The 19,360-nt window shown below is 33.1% G+C and overlaps 1 long non-coding RNA gene across 1 annotated transcript; it reads right to left on the bottom strand.

Moving 5' to 3' along the window:
• Positions 1–3,211: 3,211 nt before the first annotated feature.
• LOC145100285 (uncharacterized) lies at positions 3,212–4,488 on the bottom strand. The gene is made up of 2 exons (XR_013704949.1): positions 4,399–4,488; positions 3,212–4,095 (listed from the first exon to the last, which is right to left on the bottom strand). It is a non-coding gene; the product is annotated as an uncharacterized LOC145100285 (long non-coding RNA).
• Positions 4,489–19,360: the final 14,872 nt, after the last annotated feature.

Raw genomic sequence — 19,360 nt, 5'->3', positions numbered from 1 at the left:
TGTTTCTGTCATATCTCTTCCTTGTATAGTTCCTTATTTTTTGTGTACAAATCCATATATATGTAATCCCTCTGTAAAAGAATTGTGATACAGAAAAAACTCTTCATACGAATTTCTTGTTTGCAAAAACAAACTTGGAGGCTAGAGGAATCGACCCCTTCGACGATGTGCTAGGTTTGGGGCGAAATAATGGAAGATTTCGATAATTTGTGCATGAAATGTGAAGTTGTTAATCTTGTCTGGTTATTTTTTTTTAGGTGGCTTAATTACCCTTTCCGTTTGTTGAGAATACTCTCGTGTTTTATTGGTTGGATAATGTGGTGATGGCGGGATAGAAAAGGAATATTTTGGAAACTAGAATCTTGACCGTTATATGGTTGTTGTGGACGTATGAGAATACTCTCGTGTTTGACTCGCGAAAGTTACCCAAGAATTATGTTGTCGATAGAATAATGCTTCATTCCTTTGAATGGTTTCGGAATAGAAATAAGAAAAATAATGTTACTCGGAACGACCAGTTTACAAAACCTCGTCATGAATATTTATGTGTAATTGACATTTTTTTTGCTAATTACCGGCTAGCTTTTAATATTATGAAGTTGTTAAAGAAGTTATCTACCACCTCAAAATTATGCCACTTCTGCATTCATCTTTCATTTATTTTAATCCATATTATTCACTTCTTTCACTTATCAAAAGCAATGTAGAAGCTATTAAATTACATTGTACAAGAAAAAGAACGAGAATGAAGTGAGATATGAGAGAATGGGACGAGTCCAAGACGACACTGGCAGAGGCGGTTTATAAGAAGTGTTGTGCATGGACCCCACTTGAAAGTGGGTCCCATACCATATATATTGCAAAATATGCCTTTAAAAATCTATTTTTAGATGGAGCACTTTTCTTGGCCTCCATTATTGCATAAAAACACTATTTGATAAAAATAATTGTTGAAAAGAACCCCTCAAAATTACATAAAATTTGAAAATTTTATACTTATATATATATATATATGTATATATATATATATATATATATATATATATATATATATATATATATATATATATATATATATATAGTTAGATTATTTTGTTTTCACTATCTATTGTGTGCATGTATGATTGATTCTTGACCAATCATTTTAGTTATTTTAAGAAAATAATTAATATATATTACATGTTGAAGATATAATGGGTATTAATTACATATTCAACATTTAATATGCATTAATTATTTTTTTAAAATAACTAAAATGATTGGTCCAGAATCAATCATACATGCACACAATAGATAGTGAAAACATTTGAACCTAACACACACACACTCTCTCTCTCTCTATCTCTCTCTCTCTCTCTCTCTCTCTATATATATATATATATATATATATATATATATAGAGAGAGAGAGAGAGAGTGTGTGTTAGGTTCAAATGTTTTCACTATCTATTGTGTGCATGTATGATTGATTCTGGACCAATCATTTTAGTTATTTTAAGAAAATAATTAATGGATATTAAATGTTGAAGATGTAATTAATACCCATTATATCTTCAACATGTAATATATATTAATTACTTTCTTAAAATAACTAATATATATATATATATATATATATATATATATATATATATATATATAGAGAGAGAGAGAGAGAGAGAGAGTTAGGTTCAAATGTTTTCACTATCTATTGTGTGCATGTATATATATATATATATATATATATATATATATATATATATATATATATATATATATATATATATATATATATATATATATATATATAAGGACCCCATTAACATTCATCCTAGATACGCCACTGCCAGGGCCGGCTCTACCTTTTGCAAAACTAACCAAGGGCTAAGGGCCCACAATTCTAAAGAGCCCCCAATTTTAAAGCTTATTGTGTTATATATATATATATATATATATATATATATATATATATATATATATATATATATATATATATATACGTATTTCTTGGGATACAAAGACAAGTTGAAGCTTGACTTAGTGGTAAAAGAACTGGTTTATAAATCTAAAGGTCTCAAGTTTGAACTATTTGCTTACTTGAATGACCCATTTTTTTTTTTTGCTTAGAGCTTTTAAATTGGTTTAGCCATTGGTGACTGCATGTCTCGTGGGGCCCACCAAGGGCCAACATTGTGTTCCCAATAGTGCCCAAAGCTTCATCAGCACGCAACTACCCTTTGGGGGTATGATATGTATAAAGAATAGCCTTATTAGCTGTCAGTTGTCAAACTTCAAGTTTTGAAGATGTTGTAAAATGCAATATTTTGGAAAAAGTAAGTCAAGAAGTAGTGTTGAAAATAAACATAAGAATATATAATACATATTACTTTATTGTGATGAGTTTATTAAATTTTAAACCACCATATGGCAATCAAATTAATAAAAAAACAGCACTTGCCTAAATATGAACAGAAAGATGAGAATTATGCAAACTACGTGAAGTCAACACACCCACGACTCGCAGGCATTTGCTTTCTTTATTCTAAACACCCACCGCATTGTCTTATCATCTTATTGTCAAACACCTCACTTTGTTTTTTCATCACCAATAATTAAAAAGGTTTTTGTAATTACATTTGATTGATCGATAATTATACATGAATTTTAAAGAAATTGTGAACATATATGCATTTGTGTCAACACAATCCAACATGATTTGTTGAACATGTATTAACAAATGATTTTTTTTCCTCCTTCCACATAAGCGGATTGCTCAACATCAACGACCCAAGAGATTAGGTTTTTTTTTTTTTTTTTTTTTTTTTTAAAGTATTTTGGACAAATGTTTTGAGATCACCTTATTAAAACAACCAATTAGGCTAATGCGCCGGTAATCTTTCAAGGTGAAAGGGTCTCTAGTCTACTTTTAGTAATAAAAGAGATAATGCGTTATCACACTTTTCAAAATCATTTGATTATTTTTTAGGCGTCATGAAAGCAAAATGATAGTATAAAATACACTGTTGATAATTTTATGATTTGTAAAACCAAAAATTAGAAGATATAAAACAAGAAAGATTTTTTTTTTTCTTTTTGAAACAACGAACATAACAACACCTCCATATCAAATAATCAGTACACATTATCCTTGAAGATTTTTACTTTTAAAGTTCACCATAATAAGCCATACTTTTGTCCTGAAAAATTAAATATTCTCAAAGGCTAAGGATGAATAAAAAAAAGGGGTCATTATCTTTATTATAATTTTTTATTCTTAAAAAAATATATAATGAAAAAAATAGCCCATCTGCAGCTGCCTACTTTATCCTTCCTCAATGCCGCAACAAGGAAAGATGGTCACAAATGTGCAAATGGCCTATAAATTTGAATTCCATATATATGGCGTAATCCATCTATGGATACATATCAAAATTTCTATCTTTTTAGTTTTAGTTACAATATATCATGGAATCGGATATTCAAAATAAAACGAGACACAACATTACACAACAGAACAAGAAAAAACAAATTCGTCCAAGAGACCTCTCATCTCGAATTGCTTGCCTTCTCGCCCTTTGCGTACTCATCCCCGCTAAAATATACGAATCTCCATAACCAGACAACAAATCTTCCGAATTCCCAAAAAGCCCCTTGCACACCATTTCACCAAACATCCCAGATATCGGGCTTGCCCGTAAAATTACATTCGGTACTTCTTGTCGAATGTCACGTAAACTATGTTGTTGACGTGGCATAGTGTGGACCCTACATGGCCTACGTGGGATTGAGACTATTTTTTCTTGAGAATTCGGTTTTACGGTTGAGGTAGGGACGTATAATGAAATTAAGGTTTTTTCAGATATTTCGGTTTTGCATACAGGGCATAGAGTATTTACTTTGTTTGAAAGATTCATCCATTTGTAAACACATGGCCAACAATAGAGATGTCCACAAAGTGTGACCACAGGATCTTGGACCGTGTCTAGACAAATATTACAATCGAAATTATCTGAAACTACGTTGTTAGATTCATCAACGGTTTCAGATGACGATTTCCACTTTGCATGAGACATGGATTCTTGGAGATACCCTTCCATGATTATAAAGTTATCGGTGTCTGAAATAGAGATAAAAAAAAAGCTTAGGTTTAGAATTTCTAGCAAAGGATATTGTAACTAAGTTTATATGATTACAAAATTTCAGTTTTAGATTTATCATTCTGTTCATGTGTAGATGATAGAAAACAATCTATCAAGCAGTAAACTGAATTAACAAAGTGATCGAGACAGTTTAACATCCAAATTAAATATGAGAATTAAACATATATATGCAGCAATAGATATACTTCATTTTCAGTGTCTGATATAACATGCCGATTAATTTGAATTGCTATGAATTGGAATCAAATAGAAATACGTACCAAAAATTGGAGATTTGTGTGTTGTCTTTTTAGATTGAAAATCTGTGACAGATTCAAAGAATCGATTAATTGCTTCGTGAAGTCGCCGGGTGAAAGAGATAGAGAGAGAAGACATTGCTCTGGTTAGTATATATAGGCACCGAACTATGCGTATTCGTATACGTATTTTAATAATTGTGTTATTTTATCCCAGAAAAATAAAAATGAAAACTAAAAAAGAAAGATTAAGTCAACCAAAAAAACAGTATTTTATTTAACAGATTATTTAAAAGTCAATTCAACGGTACCTCTATTATTTCATTATCAATCAAACACTTTTATAAACGATATGTTTTAGTTATCCTACTATTAGTCAACTACGATTTACATTTTTTTTCTTCAGTTTTGTACGTTTCCCTAAACTATATCATCAAGATCTGTTTTAGTTACTCAATTATGGGTTAAATTATTTTTAAAAACTTAAAATGCGTATCAACTCTAATATTACGACGAATTCAATATCCATGTTTTATTTTAAATATGATAAAGTATTTTCTTTTGCTAAGTTTTCTATTCTAATTTATTTTTCCTGTTTACATGAATAGTAAATTTGGTGTTGGTCCAAAACTTCCCTTCTCCTTCTTCTGATTATGAAATATTTTATACACATTAGTTATGATTCAATATTTTTATTAAACTCTATAGATATGTTGGACATGCAAAATTTAGTAGTTTTTGAGGTTTAAAGTTTTACTTGTGGAAAAATTAAGCCTTCATTGGGGAAAAGCTTTGTTTGAATAACAAAGCTTTAGGTGCTTTATTTTTTAGTAAAAGCTCTTCGTATTTCTTTTTTGTTGGTAGAGTTTTTTTTTTTGAAAGAACTAAAAACCGAAAAAAATTTGTACGTCCTCTTTTCCTAACACATGTTTTTCCAAAACTTGAAGATATCTGTTGAATTAAAAAAAAGAAGATACATGTTCTTCCAAAACTCCCAGACGTGTACTAAATTTATAAAAAAAACACTTCATTTGACGGGTTGATCTAATTCACATATTCAAACCTTGTCGAAAATAAACAAAAACCCCACTAGAAATGGACTTTAAAAAAATATTATTTAATTCTCAAGAAGATAAGAATTTTTTCAAATGAGTTTCCCAAAATATTGGGGTGCCACAGATGTACTCTTCTTTTCCACTTACTTCTTCCTTATTTTCATATACCAAGTAAAACTTTATAAACGACATCCGACATATAGGGATATCAACAATGACAAATAGGATGGATAGTGCATGTGCATCACACCCACTTTTCAGCCTTCTTAGTTCCTACCCCCGCCTCCAAATACCCCTTATTACCCCTGCCACTGTCTCTAATTAGGGGTGTTCGTTTGGATGGATCGGTTTGATCCGATCCAATTAAGTAAATCCAAATTTATTTCGGTTTTCAAAATATGAATCCGAATAGTCCAAACTAAATTCAAATCCGATCCGATCCGATCCAATTACAATTCGGTTGGATCGATTTTTATAATTCAGTTTTCAAAACCAGAAATTTTAAAACGATATAGAATTATAATATTATCTAATTTTACAGAAGAAGCAAAAACAAATTATTTACTTGTGATTTAACATTTATAAACAACCACTAAGAAGCTATATTGTAGTTTATTATTTAATAGATAAAAAACTTTTAAGAGAAAGTATGTATTAATGTCTTTTATTAGGTAAAACGTTTTGAACTTATTTGAAAAAAATTATAAAATTAATAAATAATTATAGATATATTGAAAATAAATACATAACAAATTATAATTCGGTTTTTTTGGACTAATCGTTTCTTATTTTATAAACTAAAACCAATCCGAAATCTAAAATAATAATTCGGTTTTGTTGAAAACCAATCCAAAAATCCGAATATCCGAACCACATAGTCCAATCCAAATTGTCCAATATCCAAATAGTGAACAACCCTATCTCTAATTGATTTTGGGCTGTCTTTTTTGGACTAAAAGAAATTGTTATTTTGGATAAAATAAACTATTTTGGTAATAAGTAATTATTTATAACAAAATTTTAAATGTTAAAAATAGAAAAGTTATGATATCTTAAAAACATTATACTAACAACTTAAAAACATGTTTTTGTTAAATTTTAGAAGATCAAAATCATATTATTGTTTATTATATATATATATATATATATATATATATATATATATATATATATATATATATATATATATATAATTTATTAACAGGGTCTTCATGGAGGGTTTCGAGACGGGATTGCCCACCTCTGCCCCCAAAATTAAAACGGATGTTAACCTTACCTTCGCCTCATATTTTTTTTAATAAATACCCTCAAACGGGACAGGCCCCCCCACATATTGCAGATATTTACCACTTCAAAACATAAAACTCCTTTAGTTTTGATTTTGATTGGAAAAAATAAGTTTAAATCTTGAGAGATTTTTATAAATGATCTAAATAAGCAAGAAAGTATCATTTTTATCATTTTGAATATATATATATATATATATATATATATATATATATATATATATATATATATATATATATAGGGTTAGGTTATTTTGTTTTCACTATCTATTGTGTGCCCGTATGATTGATTCTGGACCAATCATTCTAGTTATTTTAAGAAAGTAATTAATGCATATTAAATGCTGAAGATATTTAATATGCATTAATTACTTTATTAAAATAACTAGAATGATTGGTCCAGAATCAATCATACGGGCACACAATAGATAGTGAAAACATTTGAACCTATATATATATATATATATATATATATATATATATATATATATATATATATATATATATCCTAAGTTTCCAAAGTATCAAATTTTACCAAATCCTATCATTTTAATTATAAAAAAATGGCCACAATACCATTGCTTTAAAATTGCAAAAATACTTTGTATGGAAAAAGAATGGATGAGACATGGACACACAATTTACGCACATGATGAAGGCGACTACGCCATTATCATTGTATGCTCCAAAATAGCCTCTAGTCAATGGCGATCTCATCATTGACAATTTCATTATACGGGTAATATGCTATTGATCATCATTAACGATTTCATGTTGTACATGTTTATGCAGTGTAATTTTTGGGTTTCTATACCATTAATCATGTCTCCAATTCTTAAGCTCCATAGTATTTACTATTTAGTGTGTAGAAAGTGAGAGTGTGTGTACAGGAGTGGAATGTGTGTGTAATTTTTGGTTTTCATGCCATTAATCATGTTTGTATTATTTACTGCATGGATTGTGTGATGATTTCTTTAGAAAACACACACATATATAAATTTGTTTGTATCTGTAAAATTACATACCATGAATATGTACAAATATCGTCTTTTCTTGAGGTTTCAATAGTATTGGTCAAATTATCTTCACAACCCCAACACTTTATGTATTTACAAGAAAATAGCATTCTTGAAATTTATAGTTATTTGTTCCAAAAAAGAACTGCATGGTTAATGGTTCTGTAAGAAAAACTGAAATTATCCAACATCATTGGTATCATGTTCTAGAGGTCATGGATTCAATTTTAATGGGGTGTATAAGGAAAGAAGAAAATGTAGTTATTATATTGAAGTTGGATATCATGTGTAAGAACTATCTTTAATCGATGACTCACATTTGATGTTGGTTAGATTTAATTAGGAGAATATGAAGAAAATATTGATTCCAAAGATTATTGATGGAAAATTATCTAACTTCCGAAAATGAGGGTTTTTTCCTTATTTTTTAGCATGAATTTTAGACTCTAAATATAATTAAAATGTACACAAGATTATATGTTCATGTTCTCCTTTGTGATACCTTTATTTTGATATATTTTGATATATCACACATCCAAAACGGATTAAAACTGAATGAGAAATTGTATGTCAAAGTGAGATGTTTAAAAGTGGATTAATTGAGTTTTTTTTTTTTTTTTTTTTGCTTTATCCCACATAGGTGGAAAGAAGAAAAGAAAATGAGTTTATAACTACAAGAGCATCTTATGTAACGCTCTGTCTCCATTTTATTATTTTGAAATAGGGTTAATAAATAATACAAATAGTTATATAATTAAAGATTATTTTTTAGGCTTGATGTAACGCTTGCAGATTCAGACTAGTCAATTTAAAGATAATAAATGTTAAAAATGACTTTTGATAGAAGATTATTTACAATAAATAATCTTAAAAAAAGTTATATTACATGTCACAATGATTCCGTATATATAAAAAACGTTGAAATCCGACTTATAATGAAGAAGTTAGGGATAATGTCACTGTAGCACATTGAACTTTTTACATTTGGCTAATTTGGTCCTTAAAGTTTTTTTTGGTACATTAGACCAGTAAATTCGTAATTGACCTTTTAATTACACCATTTTAGAAGGTTTCCCGGTTACAATGCTTATGTGGCACGCTGATGTGTCCAATAAGCTTACGTGGGAAGCTTATGTGTCGAAGTAGTCCAGTTGTCGATATAGGCTTATTAATTGAAACCTTCATTCAGACCTCCTTTAAATCTTTACTTACCCTTCTCTGAAAAGTCAAAGACTTCTCCCTCCCCGACTATTTCCATCCTGAAGAAGAATGTCTTTGAGCTCATCGACGTCAAGGAATCAGCTACAAGTCACTCATGTTCAGTCGCAAGAAGGGGTAAAGGTTTGTGATTGTGTCGTTCCAGCTAAAGAACGAACCTGTTGGAAGATAACAAACCATGGGAGGCGATTCTGGAATTGTCAAAACAATATGTTAGGTCCCGATTCTCTTGATTATGATAAGTTAGTATTTTATGGTTTGATGTGTTGTTTCTTTCTGTAAAGACGATAATGGTGTATTTGTATTTTGTTTCATCTGTTAAAAACCCTAATTTTATTTCCTTCTTGACAATCACTGTGAATAAAACCCATTTCGCTGGTACATTAAAGGAAGTTGATTTGTGATTGTCAGTCAAATCCTAATTTTATTGGCTTTTTATAGACTAGGTTGAGGAAGTGTAGCTTCTTTGAATGGAAAGATGAAGAACATGCAGACGGGTACTACAAAAACCTGCTATATTCTCTGAAGCAGAAACTGGATGCCAAAGATGAACTGTCTGAGATGAACAAATTGAGGAGAAGGATTGCCGAAGTGGAGTTTCTGCTGTCACAGGAGCAGTATAAGGTGGCAAAGAGTGAGAAAGAAGTTCACGATGCAAGGAAGGCAATAGGCAGGTACAGGATGATAGTTGCCCTGTTGTTTGCTTGCTTGGCCCTATGTGTTTTGAAATTAGGGGGGTCAATGTAGTTAGTTTGGTTGGTTAGTGTAAGCTTTTGTTTTTTTGGGATCCCTTGTAGTTTTTGTAAAGGCGGACTAGAAAGTCAGTTCCGTAAGGGGCATTTTGTATGTATTGAAGCTGGTTTTAGTTATAAGTTGGGGTTATCAACCTAATGTGTTGATGTTGTAAGGTGGTAAGTCCCTAATGAAAGGGCATATGATAAGTAATGTAAAAAATATTCAAAGTCCCAATTGTAGGGCATTTTGTATAATCAGATGATGTTTACCAAACATATGCATGGTCTATATTCCCAACAAATATATTTAATTAGGAAGTGGTCCATGTGGAAGTACACTATGTGTATGGGGACTATTTGTAGTCAGTGAGTGTTTTAATAATGAAAAAATAGGACCTGTGAAGCCATTAAAAAACCATATCTGGGACCATATAAAACATCCCCATGCATGCACATTATTCCAATTTTTTCCATGCATAAATATTCAAAGACAAATGTCATGATTTTACTTAAAATGGTAACATACTTTCATACTTCATGTCATACATAAATAAATGACCAACATACCCTTTTCGGTCATACATAAATAAATGACCAACATACCCTTTTCTGTCATACATACTTAAATGACCAAAATACCCTTTTCTGTCATACATACTTAAATGACCAAATTACCCTTTTCTTGCATACATAAATGAATGACCTACATACCCTTATCTGTCATCAATAAATAAATGACCAACATACCCTTTTCTTTCATAAATACTTAAATGACCAAAATACCGTTTTTCTTTCATACATACTTAAATGACCAAAACACCCTTTTCTTTCATACATACTTAAATGACTAAAATACCCTTTAATGTCATACATACTTAAATATAAATTACCAACATCCTAGTACATAAACTTTAAATATAAATTACCATCATCCTATTACATAAACTTTAAATCCAATTTACCATCATCCCATTACATAAACTTTAAACACAAATTACAATAAACACTAATCAATTACAAGAGCTTTTCCCTTCGAATTTCCTGGATCATCAACACCACCAATTGTTTTGCCTAATTTCAGCTTCAATATTCTCTCTAACTTTCTTCTCCTTATCCTCTTCAAAATCTCTGAAATTGGCCTAACACAAACCTGCTGAACTTGGTTAATAGGAGCAACCTCCTGAACATTACCATTATCCACTTGGGCATTAGGATTAACCTCATCAACCTCCTGAACATTTACATTATCAACTTGGATAACAGGATCAACCTCCTCAGCCTCCTCATCTTGAACAACTTGCTCAACCATAACAGCTTCCTCAACCACATCAGCTTCCTCACCCATAACACCCTCATCACCTTCATAACATCTAGGTGGAGTAAATTGCATATAATGACTAAAATCCCCTGCACTACTAGATTCAATATCAGTAGGAGCAACTTGCATATCATTTTTGAGTAGTATCCATCTTAATTGGAGTCATTTCAACCTCTTCATGTTGTTGTGGTTCACTTGTACTACCCTACATGGCATGATATAATTATGTTAGTAACAAATTATATGTAATTAATCTTATATTTTAAATTGTTTTACCTGTTCTGCATTTTGGTTCACACATACTTTTTGTTTCTTTTGTTTCTTCACATTTAACTTTTGGGGCCTTCTCTGTGGACAAGTGGCCTTGTTGTGACCTATCTCCTTGCAAATACTACATCTGGTTTTCTTTCCATCCTTAGAAACCCTGTGTGTTCCTATATTCTCTGTAGTGGATTTCATCCTCTTAGTAGTTGGCCTACCAGGAATCCTTCTATTAATAGGAGGCAATGGTGGAGTATAGTTTGTCTCTGGCCACATGTCACTGCTATTCATGGGAGCAATTCTGTAATTGTATGCCTTCCTAAATATGGTTGTGCTAAACATGTTGTCTACATAGGCTTCTACATCCCTATTAAGAAAGGATATGCTAGCTACAGAATGAGCACATCCATATCCATTCAATTGCCACAACCTACATGAGCATGTTTTCCTTTCTAAGTCCACCTCATATGCATCTATTGCTCCCCTTACCTCAAACTGGTTTAATCCACTTGGTAGTACCTGATAATGCCTTTGAGCTTTTTTAAGCAAATTCACCTTATCCCTTATCTCTGGAAAAATATGATTTCCCCATTGTTGTCCCTTTAATTTCATGTTGTAGATTCTGTCCATCATGTATAATCTTATCTCCTCTAACATGGTTATCATGGGCTTCTTCCTGGCATCTACTATTATAGCATTAAAACTTTCTGAGAACCCATTTTCAACTACATCACAACACCTTCCAGTTTGAAAGAAAGCTCTAGACCATGTTTTAGGATCTTTGTCCATGAGATATTGATGGGCATCTGGGTTCAATGTCTCAATTTCTTTCATCACAACTTTAAAAGCATGCTCAGTTGTGGCTTTAGATGCTCTCCAAAACAAGGTATGATATATGGCACCAGTAAATCTCTTCTGCAAATTCTGGCAAATATGTCTAGCACACTGCCTGTGCTGTACATATGGCAGTAACTCTTTAACAGCCTCTATCAAACCCTGTAGTAGTAAAAAGGTTTAATTCAGATAGTGTAAAATTAACATAAATGCATTACTATGTAAAATACTAACCTTATGTTGGTCTGACATTAAACTGAAACCATTGCCTAAATTCAAGTGTAGATCATCAATGAGAAGCTCTAGAAACCACTTCCAATTCTGCTTGTTCTCCACATTAACCACTGCCCAAGTAATAGGATATATCTTGTCATTTGCATCCCTCCTAATAGCATAAAGCAATTCTCCCTTACAAACACCTTTAAGAAAACATCCATCAAGACCAATTACCCTTCTACACCCTTCAATCCAACCTTGTTTAACTCCTTGAAAACAACAATAGAACTTGCTAAAATATTGCTTTCCATCTGGACCATCCTCCATATCTAGTTTCACAGTTGACCCATGATTTGTCCTTAAAATCTCATGACCATATGACCATAGCTTACCATAATGTTCAACAAGGTTACCTTCAACAAGTTTCAGTGCATACTTCTTTGCTCTTCTACATTGCCCCATACTAACTTGGATACCAAACTTGGCCATTACCTTTAACCTAAGCTTCCTTACACTTATTTTCTGACTTTCTACAATCTCTTTGGTATAGTGACTCCCAATCCATGCATATGTCACCAATGATCCAAACTTGAAGTTCCTAGCACAATTATGATCAGCTTTTAGTGACTTGATTTGGAAACTCTCTTCATCACTCATCCAGGAAGCCCATAATCTAAATGTGCAAGCACCCTTGCTACACCTCACCAAAAGTCTTGTCCTATCATTTTTTTCAAAACACATTTGATATCCATTAACTACAGCATAGTTACACAACATTGATTTTACTTGCCCTGGACCCTTAAATCTCATCCCTAGAATTGGTTTTTGTTTTTTCCAGTGTAATAGCTCATTAAATATGGAATGAGTTTGTATGTTAACTTCAACTTCTCTCCCATTGTCATCATCTGCAATGTTGTTTGCATCCTCATCATCAACACATAGCTTACTCAAGAAAGGATCATTTGATGTCCTATTCATATGCACTACATCCTCATTAAATTCAAAGGCAACATTTCTAAGTTCATCTATGTTGTCTTCATTTTCACCATCAATACAAGACTCATGTTCATCATCATCATTATCTTCATCATCAAGCCACCCATCAACACCAACCCCAATATGATCCACATAAACCGAAATTATACCATCTGTTCCATAAGCATCAAAAATAAAAGCAGAATATTCCACATCATCTGAAATGGGATTAAGCCCTTCCATCAGGGACATGTATGGTTCACAGTAGTAAAACTTTTTACAGTCTTCATGCATGAAACGTTCGCAGAAGGTCACAAACTCAAAATAAGTCATAGAAGAAAAGTCAACATCATTGAAGATGGTTTTAACACCACCAGTGTAAGAGAAAGGATTTCGATTAAATACCCCTTGGTAGTTGAGTTCCACCATCGCAAACAGTCCATTAGGTTCCGATTGTGCCATTGATGCGAGTTCTTTGTTTCTTTCAGCTCGATCATAGGAATGCTTCACAAACCCTAAATCAGTTTCTTTTACAGCTGAATAATAAAGACGAAGACTAGTGAAGTTCGATAGCTGAAGACGAAAGGCTTTAAGCTTCGTATTTCAATAATTGACGTGGCATATCTCACGTGACATCGGATTAGACAAAAAATATATATTAATTGACAAAATGGCATCGTATAACCGGGAAACCTTCTAAAAGTTGCTAAAATGGTGTAATTAAAAAGTCAATTACGAGTTTACTGGTCTAATGTACCAAAAAAAACTTTAAGGACCAAATTAGCCAAATGTAAAAAGTTCCATGTGCTACAGTGACATTATCCCAAGAAGTTATGACCCGTCGAAGTTTTGCGATTAAACCAACATGGTTCCGCGTATCGTAAAAAGTAAATTTTTGACAAAATACTTTTTAGCTTTAGCGATCTAAACGAAAGTCGTAGTAAACGTTAAATCGAGACTGTACATATAGAGAACGTCAAAATCTGACTTCGTTAGAGGAAGTTATGATTTTTCTAAGATTTAGCGTAACTGTGTACATCTTAGAAATTGAATTTTAGATTGATCGAATATTAGCCGACACAATCTAAACGAGAATTTAAGATCTCATTAATAGGATCTTAACGATATAAAACAGACGAAGGGATGACAAAGTTATTAATTTTTAACGAACTTTAACTGTCTATACCTATTAAGATATAACTTTAAAAATAAAGTCAAAATTAGCCGACGAAGTCTAAAAGAAAGTTGTAGATTTCTTTGATACCTACACGTGGATATAAAGAACGTCAAAAAAAGTGGTCGTATGTGAAAGTTACGATTTTTAGAGGATAATTAATTTTTGGGATTAACTAACGAGTGTCACGTGGCAAGATCTGGGCCACTACTTCATCCCCATGACATTGCACGAGATCGCGACACGTGGGACATTACGCCTAGTGTAATTTTGAGTACGCCCATTGTAACCCTTAAAAAGCCATTACGCCTAATGTATTTCTCGAGTACGCTCAACGTAACTGAGCGCTGACAGCTATAAATAAAGCTCATTTCTCACTCTTTTCTTCAAACCTCTTCAACCAATTCTCTCCCAAACTTCCCAAGGTCTTAATACATTTTCTCTAGCTCTCCTTGGGAGTTATTAGTGAGACTCGGAGTGCCAGAAGGCCCCGAGAAGGAGAACTTTCAACTCAGAAGTTTTGCCCGCGTAGAGCATGGTTCCTCGCTAAACCCCCTTGTAAGTGAGTTATGCTTACCATACTTTAAGTTTAACTTATGTTTATGTAACGCCCGTAGATCCAAGCTAGTCAATTTAGAGACGATAAGCATCAAAAATGATTTTTTTATAGAAGAGTGTTTAGAATAAATAATCTTAACCAAGTTGTAATATATGTCACAAGGTTTCCATGCATATAAAGAACGCTGAAATCCGAGTTATAACGAAGAAGTTATGACATGTCAAAGTTTCGCGACAGATTCGGCACGACGCTGTGGGACGTAAATAGTGAATTTACGATAGAGCGATATTTAGTCTTAGTGATCTAAACGAAAGTCATAGAATATATTAAACCGAGAGCGCACATAAAAAGAACGTCTAGATCTGACTTCGTATGAGGAAGTTATGATTTTTCGAAGTTTCAACTTAGCGGTATGCAACCTAAAGTTCGAATATGAGATCGAGTAGTTTCTAGCTGAAACAATCGAAATGAAAATCGAAGATCTCATCGATAGTAGTCCAACGGTGAAAAGACAGACGAAAACGAACGTCAGATGAAGGAGTTGTGAATTCCTAACGGAATTTTCCTGTCCCGGCCTACTAAAAATAAATATAATAAAAATTAAAATCAAAATTAGCCGACGGAGTCTAAACGAGAGTTGTAGAGCATAATCTCACCTATGCGTTGATATAAAGAATGTCGAAAACAGAGCTCGTATGCGAAAGTTATGAATTTATGAAGTTTGGGGCGCAAACCCCAACACCGTGTCAGAGTTCACAACGTGAAAAAGGTGTTCACGACGTGAACTCAGTGCTGACGTATTTTGGAGCTTGACAGACTAAACATCGCGACTACGCACATGATGACGTCCAAGGTCACAACGTGAAATGATGGTTCACAATGTGAAAACTAAAGCATGGTTGGTTGAATTACCAGACAAATATACTCCATTACTTTGCCAAATCATTTTTGATTCAACAGCAATAAGCATGTAAGTTAGGTCAATGAGGGTCGCGTCAAGATCTATCATATAATACTCTCTTACGAACTTATCATATGATTTAGGGAGTGACTGAAGAACCCAGTCTACAACAAACCTCATTGGAAATGATGCACCCAACATTGTCAACCTATCGATTTGTGATTTCATCCCTAGGACGTGAGCACACACGAATTTTCCATCTTCATGTTTCATTGCCAACAGGGCTTGAGTGATTTTGATCTTTTCAATTTTCCGATCTTGTGGGTTTGGGAGAACAACGGGAGGAGGTGGAGGAAGTGAAACCAAGCTAGTACACAATGCAGGGATCGTTCTTTCACCTTCATTGTGTAACAAACTTTCACTTTGAGCAGGAAAACCTTTTCCATGGGATTCGGGAAGACCATGGTTAGATTCAGAAATCTACAAAATAGGAGAAAAATCAAGTTAGTTGATTGATTGAGTCCTTAATAAATCACCCAAATGAGATATTAACACTAGGACCCAACACAATATTCCACAACTTGGGAGAAGGATGTCGTAACCCAAATTGCAGAACGTTTGAAGGTAAGTGAATGAAGATTCACTAATTTTCCACCATGAAAAACGAAAAAGAGATTAGGTTTTAAATGTATTGAAAACAAGGTTCTAAATGGCGTGAGGCGTGGCGTGGCGGCAAGGCCAAGCCTCAAGCTTAACGAGCCATGGCAAGCCATGGCGTTTTTCAAGGCGTGATGTAAGGCGGCGATTTTGTATTAATTTAAAATTATATTACCACATAAATATAAATTTATATTAAATATAACTACTTTTTAGAAGTGTTATATCAATAACTAATAACAAAAAGTTAACAAAAACCACAATACTTGTATCTCCGATTTGAAAAGACATAACAAAGAGCAAATAACTGTGTCTCAAATGAAAAAACACACGCCATAACATGCCATAACGCGCCATGGCGCGCCATATCACGCCTTGCCACGCGCCACGCCTAACAGCAACGTTATGAAGCTTTTCGTAACGGAGAAGCCACGCCTCACGCCATGGCGCGCCTTGGCGCGCGCCATGGCGCGCCTTTTAGAATACTGATTGAAAAACTCCTAGATCCTTTGAGATTCATTGAACTCTTCAATGGCATGTTTAAATCTCGATATGACCCTCGATTTGTGACTGGGATGCCGAGGATCACAAAACAGGGTATGAATAACCATACAAATATACATGGTGCCCCCAATGTTATAGTCACCTATTCGATGTGCCAGTTAACCACACACGCTCCACCGAACTATGACAAACATTGAGTCACCCTTTGCTACCTTTTCTTAGAACCATTTAGTGTGCCGGTTAACCACACACGCTCCACTAACGTCTTTGCAAGGGTACAAAGTGTAATTTCATGGAATTGCAACAATTCACTTTTACCTAAAATAACTAGGACTGGGAATTTTTTGTAAAAACATTTAGTTACTTTATACTTCATTATACTTTTAATGGAAAGAGTTTTACCCTATCCTACCAGTTCGGCTAACGACCCTCCATCAATCAAGGAAGCGGTGGGTGAGAGTGGACACCCATTAAACGGCTATTTTATAGACCACAACCTTATACCCCCCTTATAGATCGGCTTCGTGAGTGAGGCCTACTAACGGTAAGACTAGCAGTTTAAGTTATACATGTATAATATTAGACTTTTAATGTTATATATAATATAAGGGTGTATTTTACACTTTTAAAATACTAGATGGTCTAATTTAATAACTTATACTTTTAGTTTAATTAAATGTAAACCATATCAATATGGATTTAATAACTCTCTTTTAATTATACACTTAATTAATTTAATAAAACCATTAGGGTGCAATTTGAACATTTTCAAAAATTAGGGTTTTAGAATTTAAAATTTCAAAAAATTAAACTTTTAATCAAACAATTTTAAATTCCAAAACTTGAGGGCAAGTCTTGAAACATTTCAAAACATTAGGGTTTAGAATTTAAATATTTCAAAATTAAACTTTTAATCAAAAATTTAAATTCCAAAACTTGAGGGCAAGTTTTGAAACTTTTCAAAACATTATCAAGAATATTCTAGATCAACAATTCAAATAAGGAAATTAACAATTAATTATGGTTATCTAATTTTGACCTAGTGCAATTATTTGCAAGATAATTTGTGACAACCCGAAATTTCCAATTGTACGAACATTATCTATTCAATAGAAGCTAGTCCAGTGTCAGTGAATTTCATACTTTTCCGAACAAGTTTGTGTACATTAGGGTTTACGTTTAAGGAGATATCAGGAGAGTGGATGCTCCTGGGTTTGTGAAATTTGTACATTCCAAGTTTCATGATGTTACAGTCCAATATCCGGAATAAAAATATTTTCTGCCAAAATATTTCAGGACTATAAATAGATTTCTGAATTTAATTAATTCATTATTCACAATTCCAAATAGAGAAAAGCCATTTTCTCTCTGACGGATCTTCGGGTTTTTATCCCATATTGTGAGTCTACTTTCCTAGATGTGTTTCATTACTTGTTATATGCTTTATAACATCATTTACATGTCTAAAATGCAAGATCCGGGAGTTTACCGCCCAAGAACGTTCTTGGGGAGTAAACTCCAAAATGGAGCTTTAAGGCTACCTAGTCCCATTTCCTTGATAGAAAACTAGTTAGGGACTTAATGTATGAACATTAGAGGCTTGAAATCATTTAAGAACCACAAGCTATAGGAGTTTACGGCCAAGGATATCTCTTGGGCCGTAAACCCCTTTTTAAGGGCTTTAAGTGCCCTAAACCACCCCTAAAGCTTAAAGACATTTACCCTCTAATGCTTGTAGCTAATTTGGACACCAAAACACTTCAAACTCATGGAGTTTTAGGAGTTTACGGCCAAGGATATGCCCTTGGGCCGTAAACCCCTTTTTCAAGGGCAAAGTGTACCCTAAACATCCCTTAGGCTTTAATACAATTACCCTTTGATACTTGTAACTTGAATAAGGAGTAAAGGACATCAAAACCATCCCTTAAAGGGAGTTTACGGCCAAGGAACATCACTTGGGCCGTAAACTCCAAGTGAAGGCACAAACGTGTGCCTATTGTCCCCATTAACCTTAGACAAAAACATGGAAGCTATCCTACATGTGCAGGTGCCTTAAATGAATTAAAACCAACACCCCATAGGAGTTTACAGCCGTAAACTCTAGGGGATATGGTCATTAGGCCGTAAACTCCTCTATGGAGCATTCTAGGGCCTTAAACTACTTCAAGGATTATTCTAACAAAGCTAGGCTTATTCTAGGATCGATATAGCACCTTAAAACACCCAAAACCACCAAGTGAGGAGTTCACGGCCCTAAACTCATGGGTTTACGGCCGTA

This window comes from Lactuca serriola, chromosome 4, assembly GCF_051521515.1.
Source record: "Lactuca serriola cultivar US96UC23 chromosome 4, Lser_US96UC23_V15, whole genome shotgun sequence".
Taxonomy (NCBI): domain Eukaryota; kingdom Viridiplantae; phylum Streptophyta; class Magnoliopsida; order Asterales; family Asteraceae; genus Lactuca; species Lactuca serriola.
Note: the sequence above shows the minus strand (reverse complement) of the source record. Positions and strands in the feature narration are given on the sequence as shown.